The sequence below is a fragment of the Haemaphysalis longicornis genome, unplaced genomic scaffold, assembly GCF_048455015.1.
Source record: "Haemaphysalis longicornis isolate Haplotype H1 unplaced genomic scaffold, Haemaphysalis longicornis Haplotype H1 scaffold_14, whole genome shotgun sequence".
NCBI lineage: Eukaryota > Metazoa > Arthropoda > Arachnida > Ixodida > Ixodidae > Haemaphysalis > Haemaphysalis longicornis.
The window spans coordinates 39,521,862-39,541,495 of NW_027526245.1; the positions used below are offsets into that span (position 1 = coordinate 39,521,862).

The 19,634-nt window shown below is 46.1% G+C and overlaps 1 non-coding gene and 1 pseudogene across 1 annotated transcript; one reads left to right on the forward strand and one right to left on the reverse strand.

Moving 5' to 3' along the window:
• Positions 1-606: 606 nt before the first annotated feature.
• On the reverse strand, positions 607-11,685 carry LOC144165051 (uncharacterized; annotated as a pseudogene).
• Positions 2,635-2,709, forward strand: Trnar-ccg (transfer RNA arginine (anticodon CCG)). The gene is given in 2 exon segments: positions 2,635-2,671; positions 2,675-2,709. It is a non-coding gene; the product is annotated as a tRNA-Arg (tRNA).
• Positions 11,686-19,634: the final 7,949 nt, after the last annotated feature.

Genomic DNA, 19,634 nt, shown 5'->3' on the forward strand with positions numbered 1-19,634 from the left:
GGTGCTCTTCCGAGCTGGAATGTTCTGCAAATGCGGATGGCGCATCCACGTCTGCTCCTGCTCAGCTTTCGCATTCCCCTCTTAATGGCGAAGCTCAAGCGGCCTCACAGTTTTTGTGTTCATGGTTGTGCAAAAAAAGAGTTTGTGGCAGAAGACGAATTAAAGAGGCGCCAAAGCACCTTTCTCATTGGCGTCTACAGCCAGCATAGCCGTGTGCACCCTGCTGCAGCCTGCCTGACAGGCTTTGTGGTTATTTTTTTCTTCCTTCGACCTTCAAGGAAGAACGCTCCATGAAGGGAAGAAAAATTTGGCAGCTTATAGCATGAGAAGGACACCCTAAAACCTTTGCATCAAAAACAGCCAAATCCAGCAATGTAACATTTACAGAAGGAACGCTGTACCCTATGCTGTTCTTTCGTAAATATAACTGGAGGTATTGTTACAGTTCTACCTACCCTTGACGGAACGGTGATGTTCCTCTGTTCCTCCCAAAAAAAACTTTCACGGAACGTTTTTCCGTACAACACTGAAAATTTCCTACTAACACTAAATACCGGTAAATATTTAAACACTAAATGCATTTGAATGCTAACATGACCTCCAGAACACATACACAGCAAAAATGAGCCCATAGCAACACAATGTAAGTGAAAATACGCTATACTGTCCTACAACAAGCTGCCACTTTAGTCCCTTTCAATTTTGTTAGGAATATTACAAATAAACATCTTTTCTTCTACAAGGAAACCTATAAACAGACAGGAGTCCTGAACCTCCTCTGGTAGCACAATATCCAGCACTGCAGAGTGTGAAAGAAAACACTCTTTGATGTGCTGAGGCATGGCAGGCACACTAGCAGGTACATCGGCAATATAACCGGACGACACAAAATAACACAGGTATCAGTGCCCCTCAGAGCGAGTACCTTTTCCACCCGCTTGTAGTCACCACTGGCCGTTCTAAGAAAAGTGGTGTCCGACCTAGCTGGCCTTGTGTAGGCAGTGCTGTGAAATACCTGGCCATCTAGAATAAAACGCTCGTACTGCAGTGCACTTGAAGCAGCAATCCCACAACGAAGCTGAATTGTCCTCTGCTCATCACAGCTGAGGGCTGTTACTTTGCCTCTTCCCTGAAGGCACAGCTTTTCCACAACACGTGCAGCATTCTGTACAGGTGTGTAACCAATCAGTTCCTTGCACACCTGCTGCTCTTGCAGTGTCAGCCGACCACTGTCACAGAGTTGGTACAGCTGCTGAAACATGACAATTCTTTCGGTCACTTGTTGAGGAATGCCCTTGGCTGCTGATACTTGCCGCACAATGTTGCCATTGCCACCTTCGAAAACAAAGGCAGAGTGGGCCCACAGCGGCCCTAGCGACCGCACAGAGTTGGCCAGATGCAGCAGCCCATGGAAATTGAATGTCATGAAGCTTGGAAAGTACAGAGACTTGCAACTGCGCACAAAGCTTTCCAAGAGCAATTCTGAAAGAGAATGAAATAGCATCTTTTTAAGTGCAGCAGACAACTCAACATGTGTCAGCACCATAACCGCTGACTAGGGGATTTCCAAATATCTGTTACACTCACAGGGCCCAAATGGCATTTATTTTTTTACCTCCATAACCTCTGACTAGGGGATTTCCAAATAAATGCCGCAAACACAGGGCTCACATGGCAATTATTTTTGACCTGTCTAATGTACACAAGCTATGGCCGCTGCTTTCTTCTACTTCCTACACCGGGCAACCCATCACTAGCCTTCCATCATTGACAATTAAATCTTTTCTCCACAGTATCTAATTCTACCAGTAATGCCGATACAGTAGAACCCCACTGTTACATTCGCAATTGCTGCATTTTCCTGGCTGCAACGTCATCATCAATCAGTCCCGGCATGGTTCCCATAGGATCTCATGCATTAGAAACCCCTCTATTATATCGTAATCACCTAAACTTTCCCGCATGCTACACAAAAACTAGCACTCTGACCCGGCCCAACCGACGAGTGCCAACGGCCATGTTGACTTTTCTTGCTGAATGGCCTCACTTGACTAGGAGATTAGTCGCATGAAGTGGTACGTGGTGTTGCTGCGACAGGGAAAAAACGCAGGGGGTGCCTGGGAAGGCTGTGCTATTATCATTTTTGTCAGTAGTTGCTTCATGTTATGCCTGTCATTGCCCTGCTTGCACTTGCTGTCGCCTTGTCACTTTTTTTTTTGCTGCCTTGTCACCTCGCCTCCTTGTGAATGAAAGTTTGACATCCACCTGAATGCAGCCATACGGCTACAAAGGAAAGCTATACAGCTTTCTCAGAAACTTCGCAGTTGAAGAAAAATTCGTCCCGGTCCAGGATTCGAACCCGGGACCGCTGCTTAACCGGAGCAGTCGCTCTACCAACTGAGCTAACCAGGAGGCTAGTCGTTTGTAGCGCGAGAACAAATTGATCGACAACTCCAAGTGAAGGACAGGTGTTAATCGACCAGATTTAGGGGAAATCCCCAAGGTGGAGGAAGTAAACTTTCATTCGCTGAAACTTACTCCACCTTGGGGATTTCCCCTAAATCTGGTCGATTAACACCTGTCCTTCGCTTGGAGTTGTCGATCAATTTGTTCTCGCGCTACAAACGACTAGCCTCCTGGTTAGCTCAGTTGGTAGAGCGACTGATTCCGGTTAAGCAGTGGTCCCGGGTTCGAATCCTGGACCGGGACGGATTTTTCTTCAACTGCAAAGTTTCTGAGAAAGCTGTGTAGCTTTCCTTTGTAGCCGTATGGCTGCATTTAGGTGAATGTTAAACATTCATTTGCTGAAACTTACTCTACCTTGGGGATTTCCCCTAAATCTGGTCGATTAATATCTTGCCTCCTTCTGTTGCATACTTGTGATACCCATGTCGTCATGGTCATGCGTGGGCTGTTGCCAGCGGCGTATGTCCTGTGCGTGGCCCTATGCAAAACTAGCCTGCTGCAGAAGCGCAAGTTGTTTTCACACATCAATCTCCTGAGTATGGGCAGTCCTGCCTTTTGTAGTCCTGTACACATGGCTCCAGTCGCCCTGAGTACGAATAAAAGTATAATTATTATTATCTATGGAAATGGTTTTCAACCACGAATGTTCTAGCCTAACACCTACATACTGCATTTTGCGTGTCTGGCTTTTCCACTTGGCTGGCGTATTGTGCAAAAAGCCAACGTTGAAACTAGTGCTATGCAGTTGTAAAGCCTGCGCTTTACTATAACAACACGGCAAACACTGACCATCTGCCCAATACTAAAAACTCAAAATAGCAGCGATAAGTGGCCAATCAAAGGCTTCAATGACCATTAATAATGGCATCAATGGCTTTTATGGCTGAAATATCAAATGAGTTAACTTATCAATGGTACTCAACACTGGCCAGTCACTTGCAAACATAAGATGCAGCTAAAAATTATGACCATGTTACTGTGTTACTATGGTCCATCTATCCCAACAAGCATTTGGGAAAACATTTCGCATAACGGATTGCTTGCCACACAATTGAAACATTGATGTTACCTCCTCTGTCGATTTCATTTGAAGTGAGTTCTTCTCCCAAAAGGATATGCAGAGCTTCTGACAACTTCGACAGGTGCCTCCAGTATTCAAGGTGAAGAATTCCCTCAAGACATGGCAGGGCGTAAAACAGGATCCAATGCCTCCATTCTGAAGCTTTCCAGTAGCTCCGCTCGGAAAGGGGCCGTGGCAACCTTGTCACACAATGGGGAGGCTTGATAACTAGGAGCCGTGCATATATTTTAGCCACTGTTGATGTGAGAGCTGTAAAAAATAACCTCCAATAATTGTATAACCCAAGGAATGTAAAAGTAGCATCATGTCAGCAGCAAATCGCACCATACAAAGAAAAGAGAACATATGTGCTATTACCTTCGTCAAAGCAGAGCTTGGAGTATGGAGTGGACAGGAGTGCCTCTGTGACTTGTTTTGACACACCTTGCAGGACGCAGTGCATGTACTCCACGCTCTGAGCATTGACCAGATCTAGCCCTAAAAAAACAGCGTGGTTAATAATGTCATTAACAAATACCCCATTAAACGTGTCGCCCAATGCAAGAAATAACTACTCCACGTATGACGAGTAAAATGGCGATAAAATACTGCATGCCGTTAAAGTTCTCTGTGACCTACACCTGCACCATAACCTTATCCCTGTTGCTAAAATACCCAGCAGGAGCAGGGCAAAATAGTGCTGCCTTGATGACTGAAGTCGGACTACCAGGCTGTCATGAAATGCTGAAGCCCACAGTCAATACACAGAGCTCGGTTAAATATTTCGAAATGGGCATTCATAAGGCGGGGAGGGGGAGGAGGGGGGGAGTGCAAAGCAGAAATAGAATTTCTCGACAATAGGATTTATTGTTTTTTGTGAAACCACCTTTACAAGCTCAAAACAACTTCAAGAGGTAAGTGCACCATTGACTTTATCTATGCTTTCATACAGACACCTCCCGTATAGGCCTCCTGCGCTGCCCAGGGGGCGCTGCGCAAGCGGCTTCCGGGCAGTACTTCCGGGTAGTACAAAGCTGCGCGGGTCCCATAGGATCCCGTGTTGACAGAAGCAAAATGAGCTCGACGCTCCCGATTATTTTGCGACGTGGTCACCAGCTCATTCCCGACGCGTCCGATCTATTTCAGCGATCAACTCGGCATTAGGGGGAAAAGCTTTGCAGCGCTAAACACGTTTACAGCGCCGACGAAAGTGCCGGGACCGTGACGGCGTCTGCTACTCGCAGGTTCACCGATCGTTGGTCGTACGAAGGGAAATTTTAAGTAAAATTTCTAGTTTAAACTAATACTCTAGGTGACAAAGGCTTGTCAAAAACAGCCGATAAAAAAAGAAGAGTGACGCAATCGGCTATGATCGCGCTTTAACAAAGCCAGCGAGTCCGGCGGACCGCAGGCTCGCCTGCTGCGGTGCGCCGCTCTTTTGCGTACCTGCACACTATGCGTGCACTTTCATTTTAACAGTGCTCGTTTGCGTCGCCGTTACGAATACATGGCATGGTGCAGCGTTAGCTTGCTGTTTTGTTGCGTGTCTCAGTGTCAAAATGCTGCGACCGTCAGAAGCGTGAAATCTGTTTTGCGATTCCGAAATTAGTGGCCGTAAAACAAAGTGGTCGGGCGAACTAAGAGGCGGCTCGCTTTCCTTGTTTGCTCTCACTTTACTTAATTACGCTCTTGCAGCATACATTCCCAGTTCGCACTTAATAGCCTAGAATGAGGGTCAGCAACGGCCGAGTTCCATGCAGCCGACACGGCGGAGGGCTGGACGGCAAATCGGGGGGGGGGGGGGGTGAGGAGGAGGAGGGGGGCTTTGAATGTTTGAATGCGAAGAGAAAAAAATTCAGTGAATTTGTAATAATATTTGACAATAATCTGGCGAAGAGTGAAGATGCAACGTTTATAGATATATCTATAAACGTTGTGAAGATGAGGGGGGGGGGCAATTCAACTGGAGGACGCCAATTCTCTGTTCTTGTCTCGCTGTATAAAGGCCCATTCACACTAGCGACGAAAGCGAGCGAAAGCGACGGGCATTCCGTCGCTTTGTAGCGCGACGTCCGTTTTTGGCGAATGGCAATTCTTGCCGTCGCGCGACAAAGCGACAGAATTCACGTCGCTTTCGTCGCAGTGTGAATGGGCCTTAACTCCATTTGAAGTGAAAACTGGCGTGTCGGCGTTCAGATTCGACGACCCCTGCACTAGAAAACCAACACAGTCAGTGATGATCGTATATAAATAAATATAGAAGTACTCATCCCTGCAGGCAGCGGGCGTGTGATTTGGTGCGTGCTTTGCGTCCTTTAATATCGCTTAATTTGTTTATTTAATTGGTACCCCACGTACTCGCTAGTATACATGTACCCTGCGGTTCATAAATCGTGCGTCCTAAAACGTTACGCAAGAATCATTTAGTTTGCGAAAATACGAAGCAAAGTTTCCACTCGTTTCAAAGGCGGTGCCAGGCCAGCACTGTTAGCAGAGTCGGCTGCGCAATTCTTGCGTTCGCTTGCATGCTCCCGATGAAGCAACCTTTTGCAGTTACCTCGGGATGTAAGATGAGCAGCATTCCGTGTTTATGCTACTCGTGAACTTTCCTTTGTCGACCGCACGCAAGAAGAAAAAAACTAATTGTCGTCAAACAGTTAAACCACCCGACCTGGCGATACTGTCCCACGCCGCGACCACCGCGACAGCTCGCTCAAAAGAAAGCCGACAAATCGGCTTCTAATAGCGGATATTATTTTGTCTAGCCTCTGCAGCTACTTTAAGGGCTATTTCATACAGTATGCTGTCGTTTAAACACGCTACAAAGCGCCACAACCAACTTTCACTCTGGCTTGTAATTGAAAACATATGGAGGGCGGCGAGGGTCGTCTGCTTTTGTACTACCCAGAGGCGTCGGCCGCTAGGGGCGCTGCATGTCGCCAAAACTCCAGCGCAGGAGGCCTATAGGCCTCCTGCGCTGCCCAGGGGGCGCTGCGGAAGCGGCTTCCGGGTAGTACTTCCGGGTAGTACAAAGCTGCGTAGGTCCCATAGGATCCCGTGTTGAAAGAAGCAAAATGAGCTCGACGCTCCCGATTATTTTGGGACGTGGTCATTAACTCATCCCCGACCCGTCCGATCTATTTCGGCGATCAACTTGGCATTAGGGGAAAAATCTTTGCAGCGCTGAACACCTTCACAGCACCGATGAAAGTGCCGGGACCGCGACGGCGTCTGCTACTCGCAGGTTCACCGATCGATGGTCGTACGAAGTGAAATTTTAAGTGAAATTTCTAGTTTAAACTAATACTCTAGGTGACAAAGACTTCTCAAAAACAAAAACAGCCGATCAAAAAAGAAGAGTGACGCAATCGGCGATGATCGCGCTTTAAAAAGCCAGCGAGTCCGGCGGACCGCAGGCTCGCCTGCTGCGGTGCGCCGCTCTTTTGCGTACATGCACACTATGCGTGCACTTTCATTAAACAGTGCTCGTTTGCATCGCCGTCACGAATACATGGTGCAGCGTTGGCTTGCCGTTTTGTTGCGTGTCTCAGTGACAAAATGCCGCGACCGCCAGAAGCGTGAAATCTATTTTGCGATTCCGAAATTAGTGGCCGTAAATATGGTCGGGCGAACTAAGAGGCCACTCGATTTCTTTGTTTGCTCTCACTTTACTTAATTACGCTCTTGCAGTATACTTAATAGCCTATAGAATGAGGGTCAGCAACAGCCTAGTTCCATATTACGGCGGAGGGCTGGACGGCAAATCGGGTGGGAGGAAAAGGAGGAGGGCTTTGAATGAAAGAGAAAAAATTCAGCGAATTTTTAAAAATATTTGACAATAATCTGGTGAAGTGTGAAGATAAGGGGGGGGGGCAATTCAACTGGAGGACGCCAATTCTTTGTTCTTGTGTCGCTGTCTAACTCCATTTGAAGTCAAAACTGGTGTGTCGGCGTTTAGATTCGACGACCCTAGCACTAGAAAACCAACACAGTCATTGGTGATCGTATGTAAATATTCGGGGCCCCGCACCGTGTATGCGGCTCTGTTATGTGATGTTATAGAAGTACACATCTCTGGAGGCAGCGGGCGCGTGATTTAATGCATGTTTTGCGTCCACTTAATAGCGCTTAATTTGTTTATTTGGCGCTATTGCCCCACCTACTCGCAAATATGCATGTACCCTGCCGTTCGTAAATCGTGCGGCGTAAAATGTTACCCAAGAATCATTTAGTTCGCGAGAATACGAAACAAAATTTCCACTCGTTTCAAAGGCGGTGCCAGTCTAGCAGTGTCAGCTGAGTCGGCTTCGCAATTCTTGCGTTCGCTTGCATATGCTCCCGCTGAAGCAACCTTTTGCAGTTACCTCAGGATATAGGATGAGCAGCGTTCCGTGTTTATGCTACTCGTGAACTTTCCTTTGTCGACCGCACGACCGAAAGGAAAAACTGTAACTGTCGTCAAACAGTTAAACCACCCGACCTGGCGATACTGTCGCACGCCGCGACCACCGCGACAGCTCGCTCAAAAGAAAGCCGACAAATCGGCTTCTTTTAGCGGATATTATTTTGTCTAGCCTCTGCAACTACTTTAAGGGCTATTTCATACAGCATGCAGTCATTTAAACACGCCACAAAGCGCCACAACCAACTTTCACTCTGGCTTGTAATTGAAAGCACATGGAGGGCGGCGAGGGTCGTCTGCTTTTGTACTACCCAGAGGCGTCGGCCGCTAGGGGCGCTTCATGTCGCCAAAACTCCAGCGCAGGAGGCCTATTCTTTTGCCATTAAGGAAGGTTCAAAACAATAGATGTTTACTGCCACCGGTTATTTCCACAAACAGCCTTGTGCAGGATTTTTTGAAATCCCGCAAAAAGCGCTTACTTTCGTTTATGCCCTGAAATAGACTTGCTTTTCTCACCTTATACTGATGTTCCATTCTGCCATTTCATTCTTTCATTTATTTTTTCCCCACTTTACCACAGAACAACAGAAAGCATGAGGAAGGTATGTACATAATGGTTCAAACTGATGTATAAAGAATTATTAGCTGTGTCGCCACACACTGCGTATAGACCTCACCAGTCATACAAACTCCTTAAACTGCCATTAAAACATTGTCTACTGAGCCGGTCTCTACACTTTGAATGGTCCAGCTTCTAAATTTACTTCATTTCTTGACTTGCCTTAAAACCCTGCTTTTTGTGCACTCTTCTATCTGCTACACTGGTGTCCTTGCAGGTGTTTGTCAAGCAAGAGAAATATAGACAAATATTAGCCACAATTTAGAGCTGACATCTAAATGAAACACCACAGTGAATCAGCTGGAAAGCCTCACAGGCCTCGTGCATTCTTTGTCCTTCGTCTTTTTTGCGCTATACATCTGTTAATAGTGATCGACCAACTAGCCCAAGAACGTACTTTACCTCACAGTTACAATGTTCCGTTACCTGAAAAAACTTGATAGGTTTTGGCAAGAGCATTATCATTAGCTGCGTGTAGCCTTACACAACCTTTGAAGGAGAAAGGCCAGGACGGCGACCACGATCTTTCGAGTTTAAAGGAAATTAACGTTTCGGCTTCCACACTGAAGCCTTGGTCACAATAAAACCTTGAAGGGAAATAATCGCCTTAAGTACGCTTCACAACGCTGCGCAGGCAACTTGCGTAGATTGGCGGCAGATTTCTGGCATTCCTATTCAGCGTGTGTTCCGTCGTCTGTATGTGAAGTGATTCCAGTAGCAGGCGTCAGGTGGCATTCCTTTCTTTTGCGAGGACACGTGTAGCAGACCAGTAGATTGTGTGCGATGTGGTATCGCAGTGCTCGGCAAGGGTGCTTGTCGACACGTGGTTCTTGTTCACATCATTTTGATGCTGCTGCAGGCGCTGCGCAAAGTGTCCTGACTCGCCAATATACACGTAACGGCAGTGTGCACAAGGAATGACGTAGACAACTCCTGGATACCTCTCTGTCTGCAGTTTGTCCTTTACGTTTACAAGTTCATGCCTTAGTTTGCGAGACGGCACGGGCGCAGTTTGCACATTCTATGAGCGGAGTATGCGTGACAGAGCCTATCTGATGCCGGGCACGTACGAAAGTGCTGCGTGCTTTTGAAGTCCGACGTCGGCAGCATGCGCAGGGCGAGGGCGTTGTCGCTGAACAGAGTTGATGAAGCCCTTAGGGTAACCGCACGATGAAAGCTCCTAGTGAGCTCGCGTATTGTCTGCCACCCGGTCCTCTGGCTTGCTGGAGGTCCTGTCAGCTCTGCAGAGAAGGGAGGCCACCACAAACTGCTTCTCTCCTGCCGGATGCACCGAATTAAAGTGTAGGCACCGGCCAGTGTGAGTCTTCTTTCTGAACACCGTAAAGGACAGCCCCACACCATCACACTTCACCAGGACATCCAGGAATGCCAGACGCCTGTCGGCCTCTTCCTCAGTCGTGAATTGGATGAATTCACAGTCGTGAATTCACGACTACGCGAGCTCACTAGGAGCTTTCATCGTGCGGTTACCCTAAGGGCTTCATCAACTCTGTTCAGCGACAACGCCCTCGCCCTGCGCATGCTGCCGACGTCGGACTTCAAAAGCACGCAGCACTTTCGTACGTGCCCGGCATCAGATAGGCTCTGTCACGCATACTCCGCTCATAGAATGTGCAAACTGCGCCCGTGCCGTCTCGCAAACTAAGGCATGAACTTGTAAACGTAAAGGACAAACTGCAGACAGAGAGGTATCCAGGAGTTGTCTACGTCATTCCTTGTGCACACTGCCGTTACGTGTATATTGGCGAGTCAGGAAACTTTGCGCAGCGCCTGCAGCAGCATCAAAATGATGTGAACAAGAACCACGTGTCGACAAGCACCCTTGCCGAGCACTGCGATACCACATCGCACACAATCTACTGGTCTGCTACATGTGTCCTCGCAAAAGAAAGGAATGCCACCTGACGCCTGCTACTGGAATCACTTCACATACAGACGACGGAACACACGCTGAATAGGAATGCCAGAAATCTGCCGCCAATCTACGCAAGTTGCCTGCGCAGCGTTGTGAAGCGTGCTTAAGGCGATTATTTCCCTTCAAGGTTTTATTGTGACCAAGGCTTCAGTGTGGAAGCCGAAACGTTAATTTCCTTTAAACTCGAAAGAACGTGGTCGCCGTCCTGGCCTTTCTTCTTCAAAATGCATCCCGACCAAATGGGCTTCCGTCATACCCTTGGCTTAAATTACACAACCTTTTGCTCAATAATTTCACCCTCAGGGTTGAGAATGTTTCCATTTGTATCGTGCTCAGGTTGCTGTTTTTGTATCATGCCATGAAAATCACTAAGCGCACCTATAGCCGATAAAAGGAGAATAAAGGCTAGCTTACCTTTGAAGTTCACAAGAGCAGATGGCCCTTTGATACCATTGATGGTGTCCTTAAACCGAAGAGCCAGCTTCATATCTTGAACCATCATCTCAGATGTCCTTGCTTCTGGTGGCTCATATATGATGTACCGCATGCCCCCTTAAATGAAAAATAAAAACTCGTCACACAATGTCCTCACTACAAGCATGGCACAGAATTTACTAATTTTTTACAAACAGTATTCTTCTGAAAACATTTTATGTAAAACTTTATTTCGCTTTCTTCGTTTTTCCTCCCTTTTCACGTGTGTTTTCCTGCCGCATTAAAGCGCACTCAATTGTTCGTCAGCCCCTGTACTCTGTGTTTCTTGCTTAGTCCTGCCATCTGCGCTGTTTTCTTGAAGTTAAAATGTATCAACAGGCCCTTCAGTGCACCCTTCTGCTTTCGTGAAGTTGGAAGCGTTGCTGTTTGCATTTATCCATGCGATAACTAAGTTTTGCAACGTGTTTGGGAAAGTAAATATTAAGGCAACTAGTTTACTGTTTTCCACAGGCCATGCCAAAGAACTGCAAGATAAACATGGCTTACCTTCAGTGGGCTCCCCAGGAATGAGGCACCATGGGCATCCAAAGTAGCCATTGAAGTTGACCATGTTGAGCGTGGCTACTTGCTTGAGCATCAACTGAGCACCCCAGGACAGCTACCTTGGACACATGCGTGTGAGCCTCATGGTTCCACTTGATTGCCTTCATGCCATTGAGCTTCTTCACAAATGTGTGCAAGAACAACTGCATTTTGGGATGCTTCTTCCCAAACCACAGTCCTGCAAGAATGGGATGCTTGAAGCGCACGTGGTGTGGAAGTTCATTAACAATGAACTGAAGGGGCCAGATAGAAGTCTTTGAAGACTTCCACACAGGGCTTCATGGGATCTCAACACCAAAATCAAACCAAGAATGATGAACAGACTGAACAGGAGGTCGCATGAACAGTAACTGAACAGGAGGTCGCATGGGCAGTAATAGTTAAACCTCATGCATGCAAATGCCTCGAATATAACTTAATGCATTTCCTATTTCTGAAGTCGCTAGCAAAGCAACTGCTAGCGGCCAAACGGACCACATCTGGCTGATGAATGAGGGGACCATCACCTTATCACTCGGGTACGCCAATCACCAAGAAAAGAAAACCTGGAACTGAATTTTTGTGTTCAATGTATATTACATATGTCTTTGTTCCGGCTAGAGAGCAGCTATTTTCCTTGCGTCATACTGATGAAACTGCTGCAACCAAGTACTTGGTTTGTGAAGGAACCACGCATACCTTGATATTACCAGAGTCCTGTTAAGGGACTCTGATATTACCTAGCAAAGGAGATGAAGGTATCAACACCTTCCACTCGATGCACACACACGCACGTGCCTGGCCTTGCCACTATCCCCCTTGGGACACAACAATCTGCTTTTTTGTATATTTCGGCATTTCTGCGCAAGTCTGGTGTCAATAAACGCTTCAAAGCTGCACCATGAGCCGAATATATTGGCAGAATGAGTTGCCAGGGCTCGAGTGTCTTTTGTATGGGTGGTGTGGAGATCGGTTTTTGACATTTGCCTGCTCTGAGCAGCTCCGTATTGTATTTTTCATTGAATTTTTATGGCGGAAGCAGTTTTGGGCTACCCAGGAACTGCTCAAAGCTGCTTTAGGCAGAGAAATTTTCAAAAGACATGTTCTAATGATGAATCTCAAGCTGTATCGAACATTCAGAAATATCAATTATTCCACACTAGTTCTTGTACTAAAACGCGTTAATAAATGCGAACACACACGTCTCAATGGGCCATTGTACTTTTCAGCAACAAAAATTAATTACTTTGTTTGCTGTAAACAGTTTGATTGTTGAAGTATGAGCAAAACAAATGTTAATTTTCTTCTCTTTTTCGTAGCAGTGGCGCACCAAGACATACTTACTCTGCGTACTGTGGCACTGACATTCCTAACATCCCTCCATAACAGATGTATCGCTGTGGGTTTTAGTGAAAAAATGAAAAAGAAAACAAGGAAATTTGGCAATTCTTAGAAAAGCAGTGTATAACCATTTATAACCATCGGGTGCCCCCTTAACCATCCCTCACCAGCCCCTGCAGCGCATCCGTTCCCTGACCAGCCCCTGCAGTGCATCCGTTGAAATCTCATGGTGCTTGTAGTCATCGAACAGCCATGCTGGCCTATATCAAATATGAAGATAAGCTACGTGCGATAGTGCCTGTTCATTTAATTAAGAATTTTCACCCGCATGATGACACAGACGTCGATAGCACGAAGAGGGTTCAAGCTTTTTGGACGAACGAAGACGGTTCCGTGGAAGGGTATTATCCCGGCCGCGTCGTCGCCCTCGCCGGTAAGTACGCTTGCCTTCTCATACATTTAACGCAAATGCCACAGATTTACTTCTACCTTCTCATGCGTTCATTTCGTGCAAACAAAAGCAGAGATGTCGTGGCATACAAGATTTTTAGATTGTTGTGCGTTGATGTCAAGCCTATTCGGCGCTTTGAATCCTGACAACACCTTGTGTTTTGTTAAGCACGAAGTCGCGGGTTTGCATTCTCGTCACTGGAGGTTGTTCGCGTTTCAATTCGCGAAGCGTTTGCCGGGCGTAAGAAGAGAGAATGGCCGTTGTCTGAAGTGTGAGTTGCTTTTTTTGTATTTCATACGTCGCCCGGCGTGATCAGTGAGGATTGGCTGGGTTCACGTTGTCATCGATCAGTGTAGAAACACGTTCACTCAATGGTCAAAGCAGTTGCCCGTGCCCACTGCGTTCGTTTTGATGTTCACGCACGTCGTCTCAGGCTGAAGTCGTGTGCATTGTGCACTTTTGAAAGAAATGGACATGTTGTGACATAGTGTTCAAGCACTTGCATATGCTGTCTAAAAGTGTACGCCTCGGTGCCATGTGTGGGCGAAGGTCAACAGCTTCGTGCAGTTTCTTCACTCCACATCCGGAAGTCTGCCCCTCGTACAATGCATATAGGATTCGAAACGCCGGGAATGTGCAAAACTAGCTAAGGTTAGTGTTGGATTTTTCAAAAGGTTGTAGCTGGTATTTAACTAGAATCTTATTTCACTTTCACTCATCCTGTTACCCATGTTTTAACAATGCGCTTCCTTGGCTTTCCTCATTGCTGGAACCTAATAAAATAAATTGTGGCCTGACATGTCCCTTTTAAGCATGGTATTCACTGTGCAATCGCACTACACCAAAAATTTGGCTTATGTATGCAGCCACAAAAAAGGAAGGCACAAAAATGTATAGCGATATAGAAACAACTGTTGCTGTGTCCGCAATACTGTACACAGATTGCACAATTATCTGGCTGCATATTGCTGCAGGTATGGCACCAAAACCAAAACAAACTAGCAAAACAAGTGTTTGGAGTCGCTGTGGGATCTATTGGTTTCTGGCTTTCGTTTTGTTCTTCGATGATTAAACACGGCACTACAAAAACTTAGTTGAGATTTTATAAATTTCTGAAGGCGTATTGTTAAAATACTTCTCATGCAATCTCAACCACTTCCGGTGTAAGTTGCATGGTATAGCCAGTGGCAGCGACAGCTGTCTTCATTTTTCGCTATTTGCTACCTTATTTTAGAAAGGTTGCTCACAAGAGTGTTCTCATGAGGTCTAAAGCAACTTGCATTTTGTCTTTAGTGTCACCTTTAAGAAAATATAAGTGGTGAGTTTCAGGTTTTTTGTGTGATTTTAGTTCTTACTCGGTGCCCTCATGTTTCCAGAAAACCTGGATTCACTTCAGCTGAAGGCCAAAGGCATGCGGGAGCCGTTCCCGAGGGTTGTTGGAGTGGGCATAACAGAAACGACCACACCAGCTGCATCCAAGAAAAGGGCAGCTGGCCGCTCTGTAAGGCAATTTAACAATGTGTAATTGCAAATTCCTCTTGGCAAACTTGTTCCTTTAACACGAAGAAAGGCTCGGGAGAGGATTGTAGACACTACATTGGTTGTGAGACGTTTGGCAGTGAGAGAAGCTCTTCATTAGAAAACAGAGTAAATGTGTAATAGAAATCTGAAAGCTGCCACGCACCGCCTTACGAACAGGCCATGACTTGGGACCATGAGGACTTGCTTAAATTAAGTGTTGATCACGACCTGCCGAGCATGATAACTTTGATCCACTCGTTCTCCCCGCATATCCGCTCACGGGCGACCTCAACAAAGTTGTGGGGCTTTTAGTAGTTATTGGGGGTCGATAGCAATAACATTGTTGCAGTGGTCGTGAAAGGCTGGTGTACCAAAACCCATGTTGCAGTAAAGCTGAGCCGATGTCCATTGGTTGTTTGGAGCAGTGACAGATGGGAGTAAAGGTGAAGGAAGTGGAAAGTGTGAGCAAAATACAAAAGAGACTGGGAAACCTTCTAAGATGGCATTTCTCATCACATGAAACTTCACGTGAAGGCTGGTTAGAGCCTCTTTTATCCTTTTCCTTCTCCTGCTAAAAAGCGTGACTAAAAACAGTTATAGACATGCTGGTGTCCAATTATCAGGACGTGGGTGATGGCTAAGAAAACGTGTGGCACCAAACAGGAAACAATGTTAGTATCAGTGCAAAGTTATTGCTTGTTTTTCCAGATCAAGGACACCGAGAAGCAAGCGAAGAAGAGGAAAAAGGAGGCCACTGAAGCTCTGCATGAAAATATCATGGCAGAGTTGAACCGAAGCCCGGATGCGAGGGTATGTCTTCTTTCATAACATATTTTAATACACAACAAAAGGAGTTGCACATGCCTGAGCCATGGTTAATTACATACACTTATTTTGGATCAGTTGATTGAATATTGCATGGCAGTTCAGGTTGTAGTGGCTTGCTCGAGTACCAGCAAATCAGGCGAAAATTCTAGGTAACATTGGGAATGGGCAACAAAAAATTTACATAATTGCCGCTACAAACTTTAACCTCATCAAGCAACAAGTAGTGAGATCCAATGTTCTTATTCGTGAAGAATCCCTGGTGGTTACATTGGCAAAAGTACAGTTGATTGCCGTGCTTATTATTACTAATACACAGTGTCTCGATAGGTATAATCACAAACCAAATAGTAAAACTGAATTACAGGACACCGTTTGTGTTGTAGTTGCGTCTGCTTTCATAATTTGCAGTCTACAGCAGAGCCAAAACGACCTCGCCTTGGTGCGCGACTGCGGCGGACCAGAGAAGCTACGAAAAAGCTTCAAAAGAAGCTGGACATAGCTGAGGCACAGGTTCAATGGCTAACCAACGTGCTGTTGGATAGAATAGGTAACTATGCCTTAAATCTTGGTAATGTGCCCACATTGAAGCAATATGCCATTCTGCAGTACACTGTACTTATAAAGACAATGCATAGGATTGCCACTTGGCTAATCTGTAGCACGACTAAATTTAAACTGTCACGATTTATTGGGTGTTATTTTTCTGCATTGAAAATTTTGTTACGCATTTCCATGCATCTTGTTCGGCTGTTCGAGTGTCATTGCTTATAAAAGATGCCCAAGCAACGCCGTGTGTACAACCAACCTCTCATGCATTCTTTCTTTACATCACTGAAATTCACACAACCTTTATGCGGGGTTTTGTTTTTTCTTGCAGCTGCTGTTGAGATATTTTTGCTATTCGCAGAAGTTTAAGTTTTTGGCCAAGCAGGACTTTCTGCTATACTAGTTGAAGTCTCTTGGTAGGTAATGCAGTGAAAACTCATGGACAGTGAGCGCAAAGTAGAGAGGACAAGAGCTGCATTTTTGTTTTAAGGGAGAGTGCTTGTTTCTTGCCTTTCAAAAGAAAGGATGCTATAGTGGTGTATGACATTTCGGCGCACATAAAGATCCCCAGGTGGTCAAAATTAATCCACAGCCCTCCACTACAGTGCACATCATCGCCTGAGTACAGTTGGCGCATTAAACCCCACAATCAACGGGATGCTATAGTGGCTGAAAGTGCTGGCGGAACATGATAAAAACGGGTTACTGCGTTACCTGCTATTTTGTTCACTGAGAGCAAAAGATTCAGGTTAAGACAACTCGGCAAGTGGTGGTAGCTTGCGGTCTCCAGTGGTTGTAGTTATATGTGAACGAGAAAAGGTTTTTTTTATTTTCCACTGCCAAGTCCAAGAGGAGTGCCGTGCCAAATTCCAATTCTTTCTTGCACACCAGCTGCTCCGGTCTTTTAGTGAGCCACCCAAAAGACCGCCAGTATTGCATTCAGGCTTTCGGCTTTGTGGTTAGTGAACTGGTGGTCGCAAAAACCTGCATGATATTTATTCCGTACACAAGGGCTTACATTTTAAATAGCCCCACTTATTTAAGCTTGACTGGTTATTTTTGTTAGTTTCTCTTGCGTTTGCCTTTGGCAGGTCATTGTTAGCATTGGTGTGCGCAGGGTTATAGATTAGTTGGGGCGAAGTCTTACCGCAGCGCCCCCCCCTCCCCCCCCACCTTACCGCCAACTCCTGACCTCTTCCCATGTGTAAGAATTTATAAGATCCATTGAGAAGAAATGGAAGAAATACGCATGAATTTATAAACTTAATATGGTCTATTCTGAAACTCGCTTTTGCGCGGCTCTTTTGATCAGTGCTGCGCACGTTATTTACGAGGAAAAGTAGAAAAAGGACAAGCTCCGCAATAGATGGAAAATTTAAAATTATGTGATAACGTGTTTCTCACAACAGCCTGCGTCTGGTCGATCGCCATCTTTCCGGGACTGAAAGTAAACAGCTTTTGGAAGGTAACGTCAGAGTTCTTCGGCTGCCATTACCGTGAAAACACGCGTGGTCATACCCTTACGGAACAGGTTCGATTGAGTAAAGGTATGGGGCAAATTTGGCGCCCCCCCAAGATGATTAGGGGGGTCACGCCTATGACTGTTAGCCTGCTAATACGGTTACTGGTGCATGTCAGCGGCCATGAAAAGCCAACTGGAGGAGTGTAAAAGTAATGGGGCTTTCATCATTTACAATTACCAGGGACAGCTATTTTACTATGTGCTGTTTTCAATTTTTCTATTAGTTCTGGTTATGCAATTGCTCATTGCATACTGTAATTTCTGTTCTTGTCACTGCAGAGGCTGCTAGTACAAGCTCTCATGTGCCGGCGTGCCAATGCCGACAACCTGCCGGCGAGGTTGTGGCAGAGTTTGTTCTGCCATCACTGGATACAGGTAATGGTTTGGTAATTGTGGCTACTGAGATCTAGTATTAAGCTTTTGTGTCAACTTTCACAGCCTCAGGTCTCCCAAGGGGCATGATTGAGGAGCTGGACGAGCCTCCATATGATGATCGAGGTATGTTTGTCAATTCAAAACTAATCTGAATTATTTCTGGTGAAACACATCTGAAAGGCATGCTTTGCGTGTGCAGTGTATACCCACTAGCAGCTGCAGATTGTTGAAAGTGATCGAGCAGGTATATTTTGGGTAGATCATATTGCGTGGGATTCTGTAACACAAGGCACCGGCACCTATTCTCGCTTTCCTTCGCGGTGAGTTAGGCACCCTCAGTGGGCACTCTATTGACAACAATGTAGCCTCCACAGTGCTGCATGCAGCTTGCGGTATGAACTGTAGGCTTTCGTGTTTATGAATCTGTACTTTCACCTCTGACAAAATGATTGTTTTTCAAAGGTGTCGCTTGTTTCACTAGGAAGCTGCCATCAGGTGTAGTCTGCAAGCGAAGAGACGACACACAAACAGAGCTTTTAAGCTTCATATGCCATGTGTAGGACTTGCAGCCATATTTGGTTCTGTTTATTCTTGGTCCTGTAACATTGTCCAGTGTTGTCATAAAATATAGTCTGAAACCGCTTTGCTAGTTGAAAAGCTTAACAAATGAGAGCTGGATGCCTTAGCTACAGCAATGAAACGGCCGTGCACATTTCCAGGAGTACATCCGAATAGTAGCTTAATTAGCCCGCTGTGTGAGTAAAACTCACATTGGCTGGTTTTAAAATGTGTCCTCAAGCGGTTTGGTTTCAGCCCCCTTTGGGGCTGGGGCTTTATACTAATACGTCAAACTTTGCAGAGGAATGAAATATAGCGCTGCTTGCTTTTAGTGAATCCTCTTTGAACATAACCATTAGTCTTTTGCGGGGCTGAATTGAGTGCTTCTTTGTTTTCGCTCTACAGGCATCGAATTCTGCGTGCCTTTGAGCACTTCGGTTGTGCATGAAGAGCGCCCATCACTTTTGGGTGTGTGGTGTGTTGTATCTGTTACTTTCGCAGTACATATTTTACTGTTATAATTGCTTGTGGTGTGTTCTGCAGGCAGTGGTGCTGCCGCAGTGCCAGTGAGCAGCGACTTCGAGTGCCCTTGGCCACAAGGGCCAACAGGTGAGTGTGGTGTTTCGCTTATCGAAAGAATTTTTTAACACATTTGGTAGGGGCGACCTCATTATGTTATGCAGGTGATGGTGCTGCAGCAGTGCCACCCGCCAAACTTGCTGAGTGTCCCGAGGCCTGGGGACTGGCAGGTGAGCCTAATGGTTCACTCATGTACAGAATTCCTTAACATATAATTTGTTGGGGGGCCACCTCATTATGTTATGCAGGTGATGGTGCTGTGGCAGTGCCAACCACCAGCCTTGCTGAGCGGCCCGAGGCACAGGTACTAGCAGGTGAGCCTAATGGTTCACTCATGTACAGAATTCCTTAACGTATTTGGTGGGGGGCCACCTGATTATGTTATGCAGGCGATGGTGCTGCAGCAGTGCCAC